The 23,139-nt window shown below is 35.7% G+C and overlaps 2 protein-coding genes and 1 long non-coding RNA gene across 4 annotated transcripts in view; 1 reads left to right on the forward strand and 2 right to left on the reverse strand.

Moving 5' to 3' along the window:
- Positions 1 to 23,139, reverse strand: part of LOC150002027 (palmitoyltransferase ZDHHC11-like) — a 426,431-nt gene that overhangs the window by 295,514 nt on the left and 107,778 nt on the right. The gene's annotated exons all lie outside the window — the stretch shown is intronic.
- The window catches only part of LOC150002028 (uncharacterized), a 399,760-nt gene that overhangs the window by 279,159 nt on the left and 97,462 nt on the right, over positions 1 to 23,139 (forward strand). The gene's annotated exons all lie outside the window — the stretch shown is intronic.
- LOC150002033 (tRNA wybutosine-synthesizing protein 3 homolog) overlaps positions 19,931 to 23,139 on the reverse strand; it is a 30,598-nt gene continuing 27,389 nt past the window's right edge. The window contains exon 6 of the transcript XR_016513097.1: positions 19,931 to 20,128. The gene's annotated coding sequence lies outside the window, so the exon portion shown is untranslated. The remainder of the gene's footprint in view (positions 20,129 to 23,139) is intronic.

Below are 23,139 nucleotides of genomic sequence, written 5' to 3' on the forward strand. Positions count from 1 at the left end.
AATAAAATTTGGAAAAAATTTTGGTAATTATTTCTTCAAATATTTTTCTGTTTTACTCTCTTGTTTCTCTTTTCATTCAGAATTCAGTTGCACATGTATTTGGCAACTTCAAGCTACCTCACAGGTCTCTGATGCTCTGTTCAGTCTTTTTGTCTTCTTTCTCTGTTTTATTGTGAAGTTTCTCTCTGTCTTCAGGTTCACTAATCTATTCTTCTGCAACATATATTTTGTAATTAATCTCATTCAGTGTTTTTAAATCTCAGACATTGTTGTTTTCATTTCTTGAAATTTTATTTGGGTCTATTTTAAACCTTTCACATCTCTAACATATTCAACCTTCCCTTTAGCTTTTTGAAAATATGAAATGCAGTTATAATTACCATTGTAATGTTCTTTGTTAATTTTAATGTTGGTGTCAGTTTGGTTCTGTTTCCATTCATTGAAATTTATCCTCATTATGGATCACATTTCCCTGACTTTTTCATGGTTGGTAATGTTTCACTGTATGCCAGAAATTATAAATTCAATATTTTTAGGTGATGGATATTTTAAAAATCCCTACAAGTATTTTTGAGAGTTGATCCGAGATGTGGTTAAATTATAGTTTTGTTCTTTCTTTTATCACTTGTTAAGTCAGTCCAGAGCAGTTTGGTCTTGGCTCTAATTACTCACCAACCAAAGAAGAACTTTCTGATTGCTCTACCTACTGCGCCATAAATTATGAGTCTTTCCAGTCTGGCTGGTAGAAATAGGGTCTGTTCAGGCCCCATGTGCGTTCCAGCTACTGTTCCTTCAGATCCTTTCAAGTAGTTCTTCATGGTACTCAGTTTAATACTCAAGATACTCCACATGTCTCTGGAGTTCTTTCTCTGAGCACTCTACTCTTTGTACCTTGTCCTGTGTACTTGAGCCACTGTGGTCTTCCCAGAGTCTCAGCTGTATTCTTAATGCAGGGAGTCAGCTGGGCTGCACTTTGGATTTCTCATCTTATAATGAAACCTAGCAACACTTTAAAGGCAGTAAAGTGGGGCAATTATAGGGCTTGCCTCACTTATTTCCCATGTCTTATAGATCACTGACCTTTTTTTGTCTGATTCCCAGTCTCTTCAAAAATATAGGTGGGTCAGACTTCCGGCCAAGATAGAGGCATAGACAGACACTCTGCATCTCCCTCCACAACTAAGAAGGAATACAACTACCTCAAAACTAGAAACAACCAGAAGTTCCAGAAAATCAAAGTGCATGGAAGTCCAGCAAACAAAGATATAAAGAAGAAATACTCATCCAGACAGGTAGGAGTGGTGGAGCCGGGTAGAGAGGATGCGGTGTGGTGGTGGCAGCAGCAGCAGCAGCGGCAGCAGCGGCAGCCAGCAGAAAGCACAATCACACGTGTTAAAGTCAGGAGGGACACCTGGGGAGTGTTCCCAGCTCCTCACTGGACCTAGCAGCTCATAGTTCCAGCACTGGGGAAAATCAAGCCTCATTACTTCTGACTGTGCACAGTGGGGATTGGAGCAGAGGCAGAAACTGCTGGTCTTAGCAGAGTCCACTTGTTTAAAGGGCCCCCATAGTCCTAGAACATCCGCAGACCTTCCCACTCGGGGAATGACGGCCAGCGCAGCAGCTAGAGGGGCGCCAGTTTGGTGTGGAAGTGGGAGAGGTGCCTGGAAAAGGGGCAAGTGCTGGGCAGGTGGCATTGTTCCCTCTCGGACCCCTCCCTCACATACAGCACCACAACGTGGTGAAACAGTTTGCCCTGTACGGACGCATCCCTAAGGCTCTGCCCCTTACAATGTAACAGGAGCGACAGCTCTACATCAGCTGCAAAGGCAAACAAACACAAGACCCTTTCAGAATGAGGAGACAGAGAAGTATGGCCCAAAAGGGGAAATGGATCAAGGTTCCAGTGGGAGAACTAAGTGACGAGGAGATAGCCAAACTAACAGATGCAGAATTCAAAACACTGGTGATAAAGATGCTCACAGGCTTGACAGATATACTTGAGTATGGCAAACGCATAAGAGATGGAGTGAAGGCTATGCTAAGTGAAACTAAGGAAAACCCACACAAAACCAATGATGAAGGGAAGGAAACCAGGGTCCAAATCAATGATTTTGAACATAAGGAAGTAAAAAAACAGTCAACCAGTGCAGAATTAGAAAGCAAGAATTGAAAAAAATGAGGAAACCTTCCCGAATTTTGTGGAGATGACATACAGGTTCGGGAAGCACGGAGGGTCCCAGGCAAGCTGAACCCAGAGGGAACCACACCAGAATGCATCATGATTGAGATGCCAAAGGTGAAAGATAAAGACAGAGTCCTGGAGGCAGCAAGAGAGAGGCGGAGAGTTGCCTACAGTGGGGTGCCTATAGGACTATCAGCTGATTCTCAGAGGACACTTTGCAGGCAGGAAGTGACTGGCAAGGAGTATTCAATGTGATGAAAGGCAACCTGAAACCAGGACTACTCTATCCAGCAAGGCTATCATTTGGAATGGAAGGGCAGATAAAGTGCTTTCCAGACAAGGTAAAGCTAAAGGAGTTCATCATCACCAAGCCATTATTATATGAAATGTCAAAGGGACTTATTTAAGAAAAAGATCAAAACTATGAACACTAAAATGACAACAAACTTACAACTATCAACAACTGAATCTACAAAATAAAAACAAAATCCAACTAAGCAAACCAGAATAGGAATAGAATCATAGGTATGGGGATCATTTGGAGGGTTACCAGCTGGGAGGGAGGATGGGAATAAATGGGGATATGGTGTGGGGATTAAGAAGCATAATCGATTGGTACAAAGTAGACAGGGGGAAGTTAAGAATAATATAGAAAAGGGTGAAGCCAAAGAACTTATATGCATGACCCATGGACATGAACTAAGGGGTGTGGGATTGCTGGCAGGATGGGGGGTACTGGGCAGAGGGGAGCAAAGGGGAAAAAATGGAACTACTATAACAACATAATCAATAAAACATAGTAAAAAAGTAAAAATATATAGGTGGGTCAAAGGAAGTTTATAGTTGTTCATATAAAAAATAATACAATAAATAACAAGAATAAAGAGTGTTTTGTGTACTCACAACTGTAAGCCTACTTTTGTCCCACCCTGTATTGTTTTTTTTTTTTTTTTTTTTCATATTTTTATGTTGTTATTTCAGACAGGAGAATAAACTTATCTTATTCTTCCAACTTGCCTGGGAACTTGGCAGGATTTTGAAGAGATAATGACATGACTGATTTTGAGAAACACCCAGTCTATATAGAATGGAGAATGTTAGACTAAAGCAAGCCTGGATTCAGGCAGAAAGACTAATGTGGAAGCTTGGCCTTAGATCAGGTAGAAATCCTAGCATGTAGTAGATTTTATTATTCTGCTCTGACAATTATCATAGAAGAAGAATCACAATAGTCACCATTGTGTAGAAAAGAGAGAGAAGGGTGTGTGTGTAAGTGTGTGTTTGTGCCTGTACATGTGCACACACACAGTGTAAGATTTGGCAGGTAGTATACAGAAATAAAAAGAAAGGAGTCAACTTCCCAGTTCCTCTCTCCTGCAATATAATATGGGGAATCTCATACTTTATATTGCAAAATTATATCCAAATATTATTCTGTATGTTTTTAGTTTATTTCTTCCCTCCTCTGCTTGCTCATGTATATCACAGAATCACCCTTCCCCATACCAAGCAACTGAACGAAGAACACTCAAGAATTTGGATATCTGTATAGAGAATGAGTTTTTCATTTCCCAAAGATTAGATAAAAGAGGGTGAGAAAGGGGGTGCATAGAATGTATGTGTATAGGGGAGAATAGTGTTCCTGTGTCTCACTCAACCTATAAAAGCAATGAAAGTCCAAGGTCTTGAAAGGGGGCTCAAGAACCAGACTCTTTTCTTGCCAAAACCAAGGAGAAAGTGTAAGGGACTTAATACTTAAACCGTCCTAGAGCATAAGTTCTACTAAACTATTGCCCGTAGACAATATACCAAACAACTGCCACTTCTGAAATCCCAGAACACAGGGTAGGAAATGTGTGCCACTCTTTTGAAAATGGAGTAATGATGAAAACACCTTGTTCTATACCAGAGCTGGAATGAACTAGAACCAGCTGGGCCTTCCTCCCTACTATGGCTTTGCTGCTATCCATCTGTTTCTCCTCTTTGTAATAACCTCTTTCCTTTCTCCCAGACACCTCATAGTTTCCTGACTTTTCTGTCTTCTTTTCTATCAAAAATTGCTCACAGGAAGAAATAGAAATGGCCAATAATGCACTTATCCTGAGTAGGCAATTACAGCCATATAGAAGAAATAATGAAAAAAAGAAAATTATTATTATTGAAAAAAAAGTAGGAAAAATAACAACCAGGTAATTTTATTTTTGAAATGATCAAATCTACATTTGGCATTTTCTGGAAACAGACTGTGAATTCCACATTCTTTGATTTATACCATATTTCCACCATAGGACAAGGACTCATACATGAAAGTTAAACATTGACTGACAGACAGACACCTATGGAGTGACTGAAGGGAGATAATTGAAATCTCTAAGCCCTTCTTCCCCTTCTATAAAATTATTTTTTTAACTAATTCACTCCACTGTGTTTTGAGAAACATAATACATACACAGTATCTAATATGAAAGCTTGGTTCAAGGATAAAAAAAACACTACAGCAGTTCTATAACATCTGCCCCCACCCCCATTCCCTGCCCTGGAAGGCAGTTTTTACTATGGTTAAAGCTAATCTGGCTAGTAGGGGGAAGCTCTCAAAATTCTGAGATTAAACTGGCTGGAGTTTGTACAGTCAATAGGCAGATTCTTCACCAAAGAAGAATATACACACGCATCATATTAGGTGCAAGGACAAAACCAATGTTAGACAGAGTATTTGTCTATTTATTACCCATGCCATTTTCTTAGCTTTAGCACCTCTGAGTAAGTCTCCTCAAGCTGGGAATGCTCACCTTGGCCCAGCAGCTTCATAGTCCCTGTCAAGTAAGACTCTCTATATGCCCTCCACTGGATCTGACTAGTGGTACTTCCATTCAGTGAGCAGATGAACAGTAGTGCAAAAGGATGCAGTTTCTCTTGGCCTTACATTGAATTTTGCAGGCTGAACGCCCAGTATATTGGAATTTAAAGTTTACTTCTGAATCCTCCCTATAAACAATAGAGGGTATTATTACTCTATTTTAGGCCTCACATTGAACACTTTACAAACTTTACTTAATTTATTTCCATTAAAATTTTCTGAATTAGCTCAGAGAAACTGAAACTTAGAATTTAAATAACAAGACCTTTGATCTCTATGCCTTTTCACAGATAGCAAAAATTCCCGTGTGGGAAAACAAGTCGGTTCATGATTCTAGTTTCTTCAAACCCCTTTCCATGCAAATCTCACCCCCAGGTCAAGGTACTATTTAATGGAATAGTAACTCTCCTTACTAAATATTTGACATTCCTTTTCTTTAGTTTGTGCTCATTATGTTCTTTTTTCTACTTAGTAACTTCTCTAACAAACAATTAGAAAACTTAAAGAGGGCTGATCAATTTAGTTCAAGAACACTGCTGAGTGTCTCTTCTTTGTCAGGCCCTGTGCTGGACATAAATTGCAAAAATGCCTTTGCCTTTGGAAATTAACTGTCTTGTCTAGAATTTCTTTTACGTTATAAAACGTGGGAATATGGGACTAGGTATCACAATTTTTCTACTTAGTTTTTTGTATCTTAATAACTGGTAATCTCATTTAACTGACTTCACTGAGTTAAACCATTTTGGCAGTTCCTTTACAGAAAGTGATTATGAAAATTAGCAGTTTTCCACAATATCAGAAAGATTAAAGCTGGGAAGCATCCATTACCATTAATAGAATTTATATAACTTAATTTTACTGCCATTAAAAGGTCAAATAAGAAAGGTTTTATTAATGTTATTTCCTGTCAAAGAAGTTGTTTCTGTCAAAAATAATAAGCTATAGAACTAAAATATGATAATTAAGTTCTCCTTCAACCTGTAGTCACTATTTTAAATCTCTCTAGGCCTTTGCCATACAAATTATTTTATTTATATATATTTTCCAATGTGGAACAATTGTAGGTGAGATTTTGTTATTTTTGATTCCTACACAGACCTTTTTACTGTAGAGACTGCCTAACAAGTGAGGTAATTAAAGGAATGGACTCCCTTTGAACAAGGGATATTTTCTTATTTTCCACTTGGGTCTTCTAATCAGTAATCAGTGGTATGTCTCTTCTTTGAATAGTAGAAGGCATCCTAATAAATGTTTTATCATGAACTTTTTCACGTGTATATGGTCTTCACTGGTGTTGTGTCAAGCAAACTGGGACATAATGAGAGAAATGCACTAAGAGATTAAGTTTGAACGTCAACCAACATGCCAGTTCTCTGTTAGGGAGGCCTCTGTTAGCAATCCTTTATGATACCCACCTTTTGTATCAGTCACAGTGACTCTTGACATCAGAAGTGGTAGGTGGCTTCTTTGCTTAGTTCAGATTCATGGTGGGTATCTCTGTTCTTTTCTTGAAACTACTTGTATAAATAGGCCAGGGTGGTGAATAAGGAGAAAACAACAAAGGAGAAAACAAACTAGTCTTGTGTTACAATTTGATCCTTGCTCCCCAAACACACAGCTACAGCTTTACTCTTAAAAATGATAGGCTCGTTGTGACTGTGCCTCACTTAGGAAAATGACCACCTGACACTAGTTGCTGCGACAAATTTCCAAAGTTTAACAAATAATAAGCAAAATTTTTTTAAAGCCTGGCTTTTACTCTTATTGGAGGTACACTGAATAGTAGTACCATGGTGTGCAGGGTTATTAACCGAGGGCATCCAAGTGCCAGAAAGTTGAACTCACACCTCATAGTTGGCAGCCAGCAGGATTTCTCCTAGTTACCTGTAGCTGTTGTTGGTGCAGACAGAATGGAGTTGCTCAGCAAGCTTTCTCCTCAGAGGGTAAGGAAAGGGCTTTACAGAGGTAAGTTCAGAATGTAAGTGCTTTAGAAAATGAGCTCTAGCTCCAGCTCTTTTTTTGTATATGAACCTCTAATTTATATGTAAAATCCAACACCTATAAATGAATTAGATGCTTACAGAACAAATGCACCAGAGATGAATGTGCAGTGCCAATGATTAAGAACCCCAAAATGTTATAAGGGGCAGCTTATAAGTTTGTTGTTTTGGGAAGTAAACTTATATAATGCATGATAACTAAAAAGAGGGGTTTAAACACAATAGGTATATTGTCACACAGTTTTACTGTGCAAAACCCAACCCCCGAATATGGCTAGTATCTTTTTCTTTCTCCCATGTCTACAGGTAGACTGAGGTATCTCTCCTTCTGGCTACAATCTGTGGGGAAGCCCAGGCTAGAGGAGTACAATTATCTGAAGCATCTTCTCCTGGCAGAGATCAGAAGCTGCTAGATGTGCGGGTACAAATGAGAGATCCTCTTGAAGCATTGGCTTGGGACAGGCACACAATTACTCCTTCACACATCCTCTAGTCAAAGCGAATTTCCTGGCCAAGCCCAGTTCCAGTGGGATAGGGATGTTTGCTTCTCCCTAGAAATGGGGGAAACAGAATGGCCATTTGCTGAACAATGAGCTAATCTGATACATGTTTTTATTTTGCCTGTATAGTTTAGAAAATGTGAGTAATTAAGAAGACAAAAATAATTATCACTGGTTTTACCAACATCTAAAGATCATCTGTGTTAATCTTTAGTATATGTCCTTCCTGTCTTTTACTTATGGTCACAGAGTGGAATGGGAGGTGGGAAGGCATTAATAAAGGGGATGTGGGGAGGGGAAAGGGGTTACTGGAAAAGGGGCAAGGGAATGACTGGGGCAGTTTCCATCGTGGGGTATTAAATCAGGTGGCCTGTGTTTCTATGCCTGTCTCACTCTAAACAGCTATATAAATGTGGGCGCATTAAGTAGCCTCTCTAAACCCCAGTTTTAATCTGTAAAATGTGCCTAACAATTGGTAGGTGTGAAGATTAAATGAATATTGAATGTAGATAAAACAGAACCTGCAACAAGATTAAAGCTCAGGAAAAATTAGCCACTATCACAAATATAATGTGGCAGTGTTTTATCTATGTGTATTGGCCTGTTTACCTTATATATATTATCTTTTGCTTTCATTTCCCCTTGAATTTATATTTCCATTTCATTTTTGGCCATAAAAACTTTATCTTAATATAATCAATTTTTATTCCTGAAAGACATTTATTGATAATCCTATTTTTATTCTTTGCAAAAAATACATATAAAAAGTACCCATCAGTAAAGGAGTAGATAAAAAAACTGTGGTACATTCACACAATGGAATACTACACAGCAGAAAGAAAGAAGGAATTCCTACCCTTCACAACAGCATGGATGGACTTGAGAATATTATGCTAAGTGAAATAAGCCAGGCAGTGAAAGACAAAATCATATGATATCACCTGTAAGTTGAACCTAATGAACAAAACAAACAAATGAGAAAAATAGAACCAGAGACATGGAAATAAGGAACAAACTGACAATGATCAGAGGGGAGGGAGGAGGGAGATAACAGGGAAAGAAGGAGAAGGGTCTAGTCAATGAACTAGTATAAATGACCCATGCACATGGGCAACAGGGTGGGGATTGACTGTGGGAGAGGGGGCATGGGCAGGGCAGGAGAGAGCAGTGGGGAAAACATTGGGACAGCTGTAATTTAACAACAATAAAATTTTAAAAAATGAATAAAAGTAGAAATGTTTTTTGACTGTATATTATAATCATTTAAAATTATTCTGGCTTGAGTAATTAGTATTACTGTGAATTGTATAGTGTTAATATTGCTATATAATTATTCAATAGTAAAAGTAAAATTTTATTAGAAATGCATTTCTCATTGAGATTAGTGGTATTTTTTGCAATTAGTTCTTGTTTCTGTGAATGCTTAAAAAATTGTTAGAGTGGAACAGAGTTCAACATAAACTATATTCCAATTTGTCTTGTTTTTATAGATGTGAACACAGAGAAATTATTTTCACAGAAATCCACATAGGGGAATGCAAGAAAGTTGTATTTCTTTTTCATAACATGTCATTCAATTCTTTTAGTGCCAAAAATCACCATGATCTGTCATAAAAAAGGATTTTTTAATATAAAATGGTTGACACATCTTTGAAGTCCAAAATCACAGTGATATATCACCAAAAATTATTTTTAGTCATTTTTAATTAAGTCTCATTTCAAATTGGCAAAAGCAGAGGATTAGAAACCACCTGACTTGAAAAATGATTTGTTGCCCCATCATTACAGACCACACTTTCTGAATATCTGGTACTAAACCAAAAAAACTTTATAAACACATATGAGATGGCTTTACATTATATCTGTTACTCTTTTATTTGAGGGTATCTTATATAACCCTATATGTCCAGAAGAGTTAGAAAAAATTAAAGTGTGATTTCATTACATTCTTTTTAATTTAATATTTTTGAATTACAGGTTTATTTTATTGTATACTTGATATATATTTTTTATCATGCTTTGGCATTGCACAAGTAACTTATTAAATATAGGAGAATGTCTGCCCTACAATCTAATTAGCAGAGGATCTCCAAACTAATCAGGCTCACATTCTGTCAGAAAAATTTTACCTTTATGTTTTAGTTCAAACAAATGTATTAATACATTTTTCATGCATTATTATAAAAAGCCGTGAGGAAATAAGACAGAGACAGAGAGAGAGAGAGAGAGAGAGAGAGAGAGAGAGAGAGAGAGAGAAAGAGAGAGAGCCATAAGTAGCCATTAGAATTAAAATGATGTCAGTCATTAATAGTAGATATGTTACAAAAAATATAATAAATAAGCTGTTTCTTATTGCTTAATTTGTAATAATTTAGTAAAATGGTTAGCTAAAACTATAAGTTCTTTATAAAGTAAGAGGGATAGCACCCTGACAACTCTGGTGGGGATGAGGGCTTATTATTGGGGGTGGAAGGATTGAGCAAAAAAGAAAAAAAAGAGAAAGAACTCGTGGACATGGGCAACAGTGTAGTGATTGTAGGAGGATGGGGATGGGTAGAAGTGAAAGTGGGTGTAGGGGGATAAATGGTGATGGGAAAAAAATTAAAAGTATAAGCTCTGAGGGGGGAAAAAACAAGGGGAATAATATAAGACTTGGCCATTTTCAGTACACATCAGGGTTTATCAGTTAGTTATCGATACAATATTGTTGCAAAACAACCAATCATATGACATCATGTCCTATGACTGTAAACATTTGTTTTTCACATTTGCTTCTAGTGTCAGCTGACCTAGGTAGGCTAGCCTGGACTGGGTGACTCTCCCATTCTGAGCTAGGCACTTTCATCCTCTTGGGAGGGAGCTAGTCTGGGCTGGGCTCAGAGGGGTGGCTCTGCTTTCTTCTGTGTATTTCTCATTGTTTTTTTAAGATAACCAGGTTAATTTGGGCATGTTCTTTAAAGTGATGTCAGAATAAAAAAAAAGAATATGTGTTTTCAAACACTTAAGGCTCCTGTGGCTTAGGCTAGAAATTGGCATATTGTTTGTCATTTTGTTGGTCGAAGCAGACCACAAGGCCAAACCTAGGATTGGGACATAAGGCTGGGTCATAAGGAGAGAACAGGGCACAGTTGAATGACTAAGGACATGGATATAGAAAGAAATGGAGCCCAATAATTTAGTATACCACTGTGTGGCTAATGAACTTTAAACTTCAGTTTTGGAAAATATTTAAATGTGACTCAAATGTAGGTATCAAACATAATTCATTTGCATTCATTAGTTAACATGATCAAACATTTACAGTATGCTGAAAAAAGGAGAAAGAGAAAAGCACATACTGCTAAAATCTACTTAATCTGGCAACTGGCAGGAAGTTTTACTTTTGTGTTAGTAGGAAATAAAAAATAAATATTTTATAATATGAAATAAAATTAACATCATCAGGAATTGGTATCAAGAGTTCCTCTTACTTTAAAAAATGGTTCTAAATATCTTATCGAATAAAGTGTACCAAATTTGAGATAAATTATGTTAAAGTTTCACCTCTAAGTTTTAAACAATATCCATTGAAAAAGTTGGGTGGCCTGAAAAAATATTCCAGTTACATTTAAAATAGTCAACACTGCTCACTTATGCTACTTAGGCAACTAAATAACATGTTTCAGGTTTAAGATTTGGAAGAATTACTTGTTTCTCACTTCTGGCCACTTTACTTTGCTCACAACACTTTCTGTCAATAGTGATGCATTCTTCGATCCTGATGGGGAAATTAGAAGCAAGACCTTAAAACAATTTTTATTGCACACATCCCAGGAGATCATATATCTAAATTCTGAGCATCCCAAAATGGGTCAAAATACCCATTTCTTGCCCTGGCTTGTTTGGCTCAGTTGATTGGAGTGTTGTCCCATGCACCAGAATGTCACGGGTTTGATTCCTGGTCAGGTATATACCTATGTTATAGTTTCAGTCTCTGGGTGGAGTATGTACTGGAGGCAACCAACGAATGTTTCCCTCTCATTTTGATTTTTCTTCCTCTCTGTCTTCCTCTCTAAAATCAATAAATGTGTCTTTGGGCAAGAATTTTTTAAAATACTTATTTCTTACGGAAACATATGTAAGGTAGGGATATACCGATGTATTGTGACCTTAAAATGCAGTTTAAAAATTATCAGGCATGTATCTACCTCTTGTATTTATTTTATGTTAATTTACTTTAATTATGTGTAATTGCTTTTTCTCCTAGATGAATTTTGGATTCATTTTGTCGAGTTCAAACAGTATCTTTTAAGATTTGGCTTGGAATGTATTTAAACGTGCATATTAATTGGAAGTAGCTATCACAACTTTGCCATATTGTTTTTCTATACAGGATTATGACATTTACATATTTATTTATGACATTAATATTTATAAGCTAAACCTTGTTGCCTTCCCATAAGACCTCCACATTTCTTTCTTAGGTTTTTATATATAATTCCTGTGGGTGAATAAAAATTGTTTTAAATTATAATAATTGATTATTTTTTAATAGAAAAGAATTTCAGGATGCATATTTTCTGGGTTGTTAGTTTGTAAATGGATGGCCTCAGGATTATTAGGAAATTTTAATTAATGTTTAAAAATATTAATTTAATTAATATTTGAAATACATGTGTAAGTTTTATCTTTAGTTAATAATTTAGGTATTTTAAATGGCATTCAAACTTCTAAAATTATCCAATGATAAATTTTCACTATGTTTAGTTTAAAAGGTCTGTGCTTTCTACTTATTATTTTTGGTTATAATGAGCCATTTGAATTTCAAAGATTTAAGCCTAATTTGTAAATGAACAATGTAGATACAATTAGATATATTTGTCTCGTTGCTGTCTCACTGAAGTAAAATTCCCTTTGTCTATCCTCGTAAAGATATTTTTAGTAATTTGTAATAAGAAAAAGCTTTCTGAATAAGCCTGAATTAGAAATTTCCAAGGAATACAAAGTTGATGGATCTGTTCTTTTTCTTTTTATATTACTGTTCTACAAACACAATAAAACACATGTCTCAGATGTGTATTTTGATGTACCTGAAAAAATAAAGTCAGAATATACCTCTGGTAAGGATAGGGAAAGTTTATATATTTGATGTGGCTCTAACTATAAGAGTATATAGATGATTTACATGCTTATTATACAGAGATACAAAAGACAAAATTTTGTTTTAATTTTCTTGTAACAAATGTGTTGCTTTAAATTATTTTTAGTTCAAAGATTGATGAAATAAGCAGTTCTTCGAAAAAGTACTGCAATCCCTCTCTAAAGACACCCACAATAATACACCAAGAAGAAATGTCATTAGCAGTCACCTTACTCAGTGCCTGCTGAAAAATGATGGCTAAAATACAGAATGAGTTCTTTAATTTGCTCCCATTTATCTTAAAACTCACAAGAACAAATGGGCTGTTTTCAAAACATGGAAATAGGCAATTTATCTTTGTTCATACTGAACAAAATCTTTCTGCTCATCAGTCTCTACATAATAGATAGATATAAAGGAGGGTGTGGGAAATGAAGAAAATACAATACTGAGGAAGAAAGGAAAGAAAAGATATCAAGTTTTTAATAAATAATGTTAGAGAGCACATTTAAAAGGAGGACTCACGGTAAGACTGAGAAGGAAAATTAAAGGAAATGATACAAGAATGGAATAAACAGACATGTTGCAATGAATCAGAGACATATAGTCTCAATAGAAAAGGGATCATGTGGGATTTAGAAGATAAAAAGGTGAAAGGAAGGAAAGAAGGAATGAAGGAAAGAAGGAAGGATAATTACAGCTTAAAATTCTGAACCTCTGATGACATTAGATTATAATCCAAAGAATAACATAAATATTTATGAGTCCATTGTGATATACATTTAAAAAGCCAAATCAATGAGAAAGGACACATTTTCCCTAATAAAAATTTTAATTAATAAATGTAGAAGAATAAGGGGGAATTACCATTGGAAAATACCATAATAATAATTGTTGCAGGCATAATCCACCAACTGAAGCTAAAATTAATAAGTGAAACTTTGAGGGGAATTGAATAGTATTTGTATTTGCATAGCCTCAAATATTTGTCCCCAAGTACTTATTAATTACAAATGAGCAAAGAGTGACTTACAGTGGAAAGATGTAGGACCCAAAGACAGAACTTTAGCCACGTGATCACTAGCTATGTCACCAATGATAAGACTTACTGACATCATGTACCCTATGGTGTGTACCTAGGAGGGCACAAGATCACTTCTGCGGTCTTTCTAAACATGTATATTCCTATTAAAAATAACATCAGATGAAACAAAATGAGAGATACTCTATATACTAACTGACCAGTACTGACCAATAAATAGTGTCAAGGTTCTGAACAATTAAAAAAGACTGAAGAATGATCATAGGTTAGAGGAGCATAAGGAGACAGGGCAACTCAATGAGATATGAACCCTTGGACCAGATGTGGAAAAGAGAAAGGTCATTAGAGAAAAACCTAGCGAAATTTGAATAAGCTCTTTATTTTAATTAATAGTAGTATACCAATGTTAATTTCCTGTTTTGTTTTTTAAGTCCTCGCCTGTTGGATCTTTTTCATTGCTTTTAGAGAGAGATGAAGAGGGAGAGGAAAAGAAAGAAAGACACATCAATGGGAGAGAGAAGCATCAACTGGTTGCCTTCCATATTTGTACTCAGTAGAACAGGCGATCAGACTCGCAGACTAGGTATGTGCCCTGCCAGGAATAGAACACATAGCTTGTTGGTTATCAGAGGGCACTCCATCTAACTGAGCCACACTGCCCAGGACAATATTCTTATTTTGATTATTTTACTGGGGTTATGTAAGATGTTAACATTAGGTGGGGGGCTCAGTGAGGATAAATGGATTCTATTTTGCAACTTTTCTGTAAATCTAAAATTATTTCAAAATAAAAGTTTTTAAAAATCTGGGCCTCAAGTAAACATTTTACACAAGGCTTCTGTTGTAAGAATAATGTCTAGTACATTTATCTGTGTTTGGTTTTGCTGGTTTTTGATATGTCGAGTGATTTTTTTTTCTGTATCTGTGTCCTTTACAATGAGCAACAATGCCCCTTTCTTCAAGGGTTATTACAGGGCACTGGAATTCTCTGCTCCAATCAAGATTCTCAATTCCAGCCTTAGCAATGTGACAGGGGCATTGAAGAGTGACTCTGTGTTCTTTGGCAATTATCAAACCAGTAGCAATCATAACAGCCTAGTGTGAAGAGCTTTTGCTTGTTCTCCTGGTACCAGGTAGTCCTGGATCATTATTTTATGAAGTGGGTAAGGAGAGGGGACTAACTCCCAAATTTACATAAATGCCTATCGATTGCTGAACAGAGGTTTGGATCAGATTTAATTTGATTTAGAGGAAATAACAGAACTTTTCTTGCATCTTCGATTGTTGATTAAGACTTATACTCATTACTCCTCTTAAATCTTCTGTTAATTATTAAATAAATAATACTGTGATGAAGAAATGCCCTCTGCTTATTTTGGAATAAAATATAAAGCAGAAGTTCTCTGACCTAAAGTGATAATAATTATAAATCCCTCTGCTCTAGACTTAAAAAAAAAAAATCCCTGTTGGCTCAAGTATCTATAAAATACGTTCTTGATTTCTGGCCAAGATGGAGGTCTAGACTGACACTCCCCATCTCCCTCCATAACTAAGAAGGAATACCACTACTGCAAAATGAGAAATAACCAGAAGTTCCAGAAAATAAAGCTACATAGAAGTCCAACGTATGAAGTTATAAATAAGTGGTGCTTGTCCAGACAGGTAGCAGGGGTGAAGCCAGGGCACAGAGGTCAAGCTGTGTTGGCGGCAGCAGCTGTGGTGACAGCAGTGGGATGGTGGTAAGCATAGACACCTGTACTTAAGGGGAGGCAAGAAGCACCTGGAGAGCACCCCTGGCTGCAGACCAAACTCATCAGTTCACGATTCCAAAGCCGGGAAAGGCAGACCCCCATTGCCTCGGACTGTGAGGGCTGGAGGGTGTGGGGATGGTGGAAGATGTTCTGGATCTCTCAGCAGAGAGCAAATGGCAAGAATCCATCTTGGACACCCACCCCCACACAAAATGCCACAGCGTGGTGAGAAGGGTCACCTGGTAGTGACAATTGCATGGAGCTTCGCCCCCTATAGCATAGGAGGTGTGACCACCCCACCCAGGAAGCAAAGGTAAACACAAAACTGTCAGGATGGCACAGATTATGGTAGAGATCCCAGTGACACAGCTGGCCAGCCAGCAAATATCTAATCTAATGGCTCAGCATATAGGTAATCTTTCTGAGACACAGTTCAGAGCTTTGGTTATACAAATGCTAACGGACCTAACAGCAGATATTAAACAAGATGGGGAAAGAATGAAGGCTAGTCCTGCTGAAATAAATAAAAACACATACGAAACTAGTGGTGAGGAAAAGAAAACCAGGGATCAAATCAACAAATCGGAACATAGGGAAGGAACAAACAGTCAGCCAGGGCAGAAAGAGGAAACAAAAAGTGAGGAAAATAAAAAGAGGCTCAGAAACCTATGGGACAGCTATAAGCGGGCTAACATCTGAATCATAGGGTTGCCAGAAGGTGAAGAAGAGAACTAGAAATCAAAAAAATTATGTGAAAAAATAATGAAGCACAGAGAGTTCCAAAAAATCTGGACCCAGGGAAAACCAAACCAAGACACATTATAATCAAAATGTTAAAAAATAAAGATAAAGAGAGAATCTTAAAAGCAGCAAGAGAGAAGAGAATTACATACAAAGAGGTCCCAATAAGACTCTCAGCTGATTTCTCAAAAGAAACTCTGCAGGCAAGAAGGAACAGGCAAGAAATATTCAAGTAATAAAAAACAAAAACCTACAACCACGATTACTCTATCCAGTGAAGCTGTCATTCAGAATAGACAGGCAGAGAAAGTGCTTCCACGACAAAGTAAAGCTGAAGGAGTTCATCAGATCCAAACCACTGTTATATGAAATGTTGAAGGGACTTATTTAGGAGAAATAGGACCAAAACTATGAACATTAATATGAAAACTATATCACAACAACCAACAACAGAAGCTGGGGAACTGAAACAAAGGCAAACTGAGTAAGCAATGAGAGTGGGAAGAGAATTATAGGTATGGGGAACATTATGGGGGAGGTCAGCAGGGAGGGGGAAAGAGGGATGGGAGGGAGATGGTTCAGGAATTAAAAAGCATAGTAGGAGGGAGTGGAGTAGGCAGAAAGATGTTGAGAAGAACTATATGCACAACCAACAGGCATGGACTAAGAGAGGGGCGGCAACTAGTGGGAGGGGAGTCACTGGGTGAGGGGAACAAAGGGAAAAGAAATTGGGACAACTGTAACAGCATAATCAATAAAGCATATAAAAATTTAAAAAATATGTTCTCTCCATCCATGTTTTTTTAATCCTCATTCAAGAACATTTTTCACTGCTTTCAGAAAGAGAGGAAAAGAGTAAGAGAGAAACATTGACTAGTTGCCTCCAAGATGTGCCCTGAACAGGGTTTGAACCTGCAACCAAGCTCTGTGCCCTGATGGGAAATTGAACCTGCAACCTTCTGGTGTATGAGATGCCATTCCAACCGACTGAGCCACATTGGCCAGGAATCTCCATTCATATTTATTCTTCTCTTGAGATATTCAAGAATTGACTATTTTCATGATGAGTTGCCACTTCTGTAAGTTTGAGGTTAAAGAGTGGTGTGCTTTATGGCAGTGTATTCAGAGAAGGTACCTGACAGGCTTGTGGAACATTAAAGATTTCAGTAACCACTTTGTCTGCTTAGAAACCAGATGAATATTTCCTTCTTGTTTGTTAGACGAGCAAGCAAACTGTTAATTTACAGATGACTTTGATTTCTCACTTGATTCTACTATGTTCTGAAAAGAAGTTTCCAGAGCTAGACTCCATCACTACCAATTTCTTTTTCTCCATGGTGTGTGAATGCATTTCAGTGAGGAAAGAAGAGTTTGATAAATGACTTATCCAGAATATAAAGAGCTCGGTGTTTGCCAAGCGCTGCTGTCTTTTATTCCTGGGTAACCTGGATTTGCATTAGAATTCAGCTGCAATTGAACAGCATAATTTATGATGCTCCCAGAATACTTACTATTTTTTGTTAATTCCCTGGACTGATCATGCAAATTCATTCTTATTGCCACATTAGCAATTTAGAGATTTCTATTTTCTCCTTGAAATGATCCGTTTAAGAATTTATATTTGTACCTAAAGTAAACAGTCTTTAATTCAGCACAAATAGTTTATGATGACATTATTCTTGACACATGGCTTTCAATGGGTATTGGAGTCAAATTCTGATTTTCTGGTCAGTACTTAGAAGCTGCACTAACTAGAAATTAGGGTTACACTTTGTCCTCTGAGCTTTAAAATGTAATGTCAACACTATGGGCTAGAACATAGGTTCTCAACAACTTAAAAGGAAAATGATTGGGAACTTTCTAGTAAGTAGATGAACTATATTAATACATACCAAATTGTCAATCAGAATGAAAGCTCAGCAATCTTAGAGTAACACCATTAACAATTGGACTTATCTAACTCTTCTTCCTCAGCTGTCATGATCTCCAACCATGTCCTGTATTTCCACACCTCATGAATATGATTTCCCTTGGTAAATAAGTAAAATGGCTACCAATTATTTTTTCCAAACTCCTTTAGAGCAGGGAGTATTATTGTGAATATTTCCAGAATGCATACACAGCTACATATGGGATTGTTTTTTTAATAATTTGGCTTTCTGGAATCTGCCTCAGTGAAACATGAATCTGATCAGGCCACCTCTGGGTCCTGAAAGAGGACATCTTAGAGGTTTTCAATGCAATTATGGAGCCCCAGACAACCTTACTTTAAATCAGAATGCACTATCACTTCCAAATTTATTCTTCTATTGATTTGTATGGAATAATATCTCTGTGTTACTTACTAATTGTGTGATTTTTTGGCAAGTTACCTAGACTTCTTTAAACCAATTTTCCCTAATTCTAAATGAAGCTAATAATTTATATCCTGTAGACATGTTGTTTGGATTAAATATAATACTCAGAAAGTGTATGACATCTTTGTTTGAGTTGATAATAAATGTTTAATAAGTGGTAATAAAATTAAAATATAGTGAGTTCAATATAACTAAGGTTTTTATAACAAATTATGACCTTTTACAGCCTTGGAGGTAAAGACAAACCTAGGGGCACAACCTCAGAAAACCTGCATTAGAAGATCAGAAATACATCTTATTTGCTCTATGGGAGTTATATTTCCCAAACCCGAACACTGAAGACAATGTTACTGGTCATCTGGTCCAATCTCATCACAAAGTGTTCCCTACTAGAACTTCACTTAGATTCTTAAAGACCTTTTAGTAATTAAGAACTGACCTCTTTAGAAGACCCTTTCCTTTTTCTAATTTTGGATAAACCTACCCATGAGAGAACTTGACTTCTTAAAAAATAATACTGTTAAATGATCCACTGGGTTTTTCTTTCAGTGGTTGCTTTATTGAGGGACGTGGCTCAGGTAAAGTTTCTGTTACTAGAAATATAGTAATAAAGAGTTAACATCTATGCCCTTATTCTTGAACTTGTACATTTGAATGAATATATATGTATGTATGTAAATGCTTATCACTTCATTAACATGTTATAGCCATAAAAGTGAGGTACCTTTTACATAGGTACCATTTTGGAGATTCGTGTAATTATATCTACTGAGCAAGACACTCGCACACAGTGTAGACAGTATTCCTATCACAAAGCAGCTGAGCACGCATAGCTAATATAACATTGCGCAGAAGAGGTCAGGGCCGTGCTGCTTTCTGAGGAAGAAAATTAGCTGTTAAGAGTATGTACAGACCAGAAAGACATGTTGAATCACCAATACAGGAAAGATAGTGGAGGCCACAATGTTCATCCTCTTAATTATTATGTAAATGAGGAACAAAAACTGGAAAGGGGTAATCACACAGCTGGGAAATGACAGAGATGAAATTGAAACTTGGCTGTCCTTACTCCTGTCACCTTTTGCCTTATATCCCATTCTTTCAACATCCTTCCTCCAAATGGCTTTAAATCATGGGTATTTTAGGCATGTGGCATGTTAGCCTCATATAATACAGACATCAGTGATTTTTATAATAGGATATGCTTAACATCAACATGCAACTTTAAGCCTATAGTGTGAGCAATAATATTGTTTCTGCATGTTTTGCCACTTTCCATTAACCTTGTAATAAAACTTCTCTGTAGTTTAGAACCCTTTTGTCCTTAGGTATGAGAACGTTAAAGCTTTACCTATTGAAAATATACTTTATTCTCTTTTATTTTCTTAAGACTGGTTATTTAAAACAGAATGGACAATTAGGAGCAGAACCAAAACACAGTATTGTTCTTTCATTTTTCTTTCCAGGTAGGCAACCAGCAGCAGAATTTTGTAGGCAGAGCACAGGCCTCTGCAGCCGGAGCTCTGAACAAACGGCATCATTGACATGTCTAGACATTCAGGCCATAATTCTGATCCTGAGTTAGAAAAAGTAGAACTCCATGTCATTTGAATCAATGTAAGCTTAACGGACATTTTTATCATAGTAGAAAAAGTAACTTTCTTTTGGTATTTTCTGTAGGTCTAACAAATACTAGAAATAGAAAATATACCCAGTTTTTGAATCAAAGGAGATACTTTGATTTTCAATTGAAAAATGTTAAACAGAACATGCTATGCTTTCTGAAGCACAACAGATTTTAAGCAGATTTTTAAAACTGGATTTAGAAAAACAAATATAACTATCTTTATTTATGTGTGTAACTAGAGCAAGAAAGCTAAATTTTTCAGATACCCAGAAATGATTTATAGCTTGCAATTACACATTCCATTCAATATAAACAAAATCATAATTCATATTACATAATCTGTAGTGCATTCTAAAATATGTAACTCTACTATAAAAAAAAAACATGTATTTTCTTTATATTATCTTTCATATCCAGCACCATGCCCTTAAAGTTAATTTTTACATAAAATAAGGAGTTGATATTATTAAGTCCCAGAAAAGGAACACAAAGTATTTTAGGAAGGAGCTTGAAATTATAAAAACTTTTATGAGTAGGAAAATCTGAGTTAGCATAATGGAAAGTATTCATTTTGTTATGGGAAGAAAAAAGCTCCATTCTAATGGACGCATTTGCTATATTTCACAAAATTTTGAAAATTAGTGAAAAATACAGAAGACTTTCACTGAGGCTCAGAAGGATAGGGACATAGTCTTGAAGAAAAAGACCAAGAAAACCCCCAAACTGACAAAAACAGGATATGAAGCACCATGCCCTCAAAAGTAGCCTGAACATATTATTAGTAGAATTAACAAAAATGAACTTTAGATAAGAAACTCAGAGCACACTTTTGTTTGACATTTTACAAATTAGACCAAGTAATAGAATCTATTCACAGTCTAACTAGGGGAAAAATTAGGGATCTGAGTCCAGGATAGCACTTTTCTAAGAAATATATTCCTGACCTTCTCTTTTATTAAAACTAAAATTCTTATTATAGTGCCACAAAATAAAATGACCCCTAGTGTTAAGAAATACATTTCTTAGAGTGAATCATAAACACCAAATATCACTTATAAGTATAGTAATATTAGCACACACTTTTTGTCACTGTTTGTAATATAATTAGCTACTTTATTGAATACAAAAAGATGCAAAGTGTATGATAAAGGCAATCTCTTCTCTCTTGCCCATTAAATAAAATATCTAATCCTCAGATCCACTCAAGCAATATTAGACTTTTGTCATTCAGAAAGGAATTTTCTCTCATTACAAAATATATATTTATAGCTATGAGCTACAGCAGATGTAGCTACAAGGGGAGAAAAGTGGGATTTTTTAATAAAAATTCTGGTAGCATCGTCAAGGACAATGTATGTGGAAAAATTTCAAGACAGGCTTCTTGAGTAATAAAGTTACATATATATAGGAAATCCTAGCTTTTAGGAACTGAATGGAAAAGTACTCAATTGTTTTGGCTGTGTAAATCATTAGACACATTGTAAAGAGACTTTAAAAGTTATAAGTATTTAAAAGCTTTTGAATTACTAAACCTACACAAATGAATTTGGTAGCTATTTAACAGTTAATTTTTGTATCTTAAAGAGCAAATATGAGGGAGAAAATATAATATTAAGGCATAATATTAAGGTATCAAAGAAGTGCAACACATTTTAAAGGGATCTTTTACTAAGAAAAATACTGAAAGAAGGTTGCATTAAGATTAAAAAATGAATAACCAAACTCTATTATGACATTTTTGCATGTTTGTAGCAAATAAATAACACTAGTAAATACCAGTCAGTGTGGTTTGTAAAAGCAAGGAGGGATTAGAACAAGAAGGAACTAAAAACCCAAATTCATTGTAATAAATACAAAATCAAACATTGAGATACAAAATCTAGGCACATGGTTAAGCTTTTTAGAAACTACTAATTGTAAATGATAAATACTTATGTTAAAAATAGGTTTATTTTGCACTGCATTATTTATTAGTGAAAATTAGAAAACAGAGTGAAAGTAAGAGCTAATAAAATACAGATTTAGGATATAAGTTAAAAATAAAAATTACAGTGTAAGTAATTTCAGAAAAAATTTTAACATATATGCATGTTAAACATATACAAAACCACTTTAAATATATGGTTTGAATTCTATTCTGAACTTAATTTGAAAGCTTTCCTGGAAAAAAAAAACACCATGCTTCTTCCTATGTGCTTATTGCAAGCAGAGTAATTATGTAAGAAGAATACGCCATGATAATAAACTTCATTACTCAATAACGTTAGTAAACATTAAATATTTAAAGAATATTGTACTGCATGATGGTTTATTCTATTTAAGTATCCCAATTATAACAGCCTTTTCTTCTTTTATTTCTGGTAATCTGCTGTTAATGTGAGCTGATATTACAGTCATATGACCTAATTAAACATCAGGATTCATATTTAAAATATGTAATTATCAGAGTATCATTTAAAAAATGTAATTACTAGTTTCTACTTTAATAGCAAAAAATAATGTTCATGCCAACAGACTATGGAAAGTTTTCTGGAAAAGTTTTTCTTCTCTGATTGTAAAGAAACAATGAAAAATCTCAGGGTTGAAACTCATTATTAATATTATTTTCATGAAATAAATTCCCCTGTCTTTCATTATGTGAAAATTTCTGCTCCTAAAGGTATATTTATGTGTCAGGTCTTATTGTCACTTGTAGTCTATTCATCTTTCTTTACAGGAACATATATTCACTTTTGGCATTTGAAATATCCATATACAACGCTACTATGATAGGTAAGTAAAGCAACAAACTTCCATTATTTTAAAACAAAATAGACTCAAAGATTTGGGGCTTTAGGAAGAAATTTTTCATTTTGAATTGCACAAAATCATTCATAATTACTTCAGTGATTTCAATATCACAAATCCCTTCTGATTAGCCTTCTTAAAAAAAAAAAGAATAAAGGAAAACCCGCTTCAGA

This window comes from Furipterus horrens, unplaced genomic scaffold (assembly GCF_987537825.1).
Source record: "Furipterus horrens unplaced genomic scaffold, mFurHor1.1.pri manual_scaffold_9, whole genome shotgun sequence".
NCBI lineage: Eukaryota > Metazoa > Chordata > Mammalia > Chiroptera > Furipteridae > Furipterus > Furipterus horrens.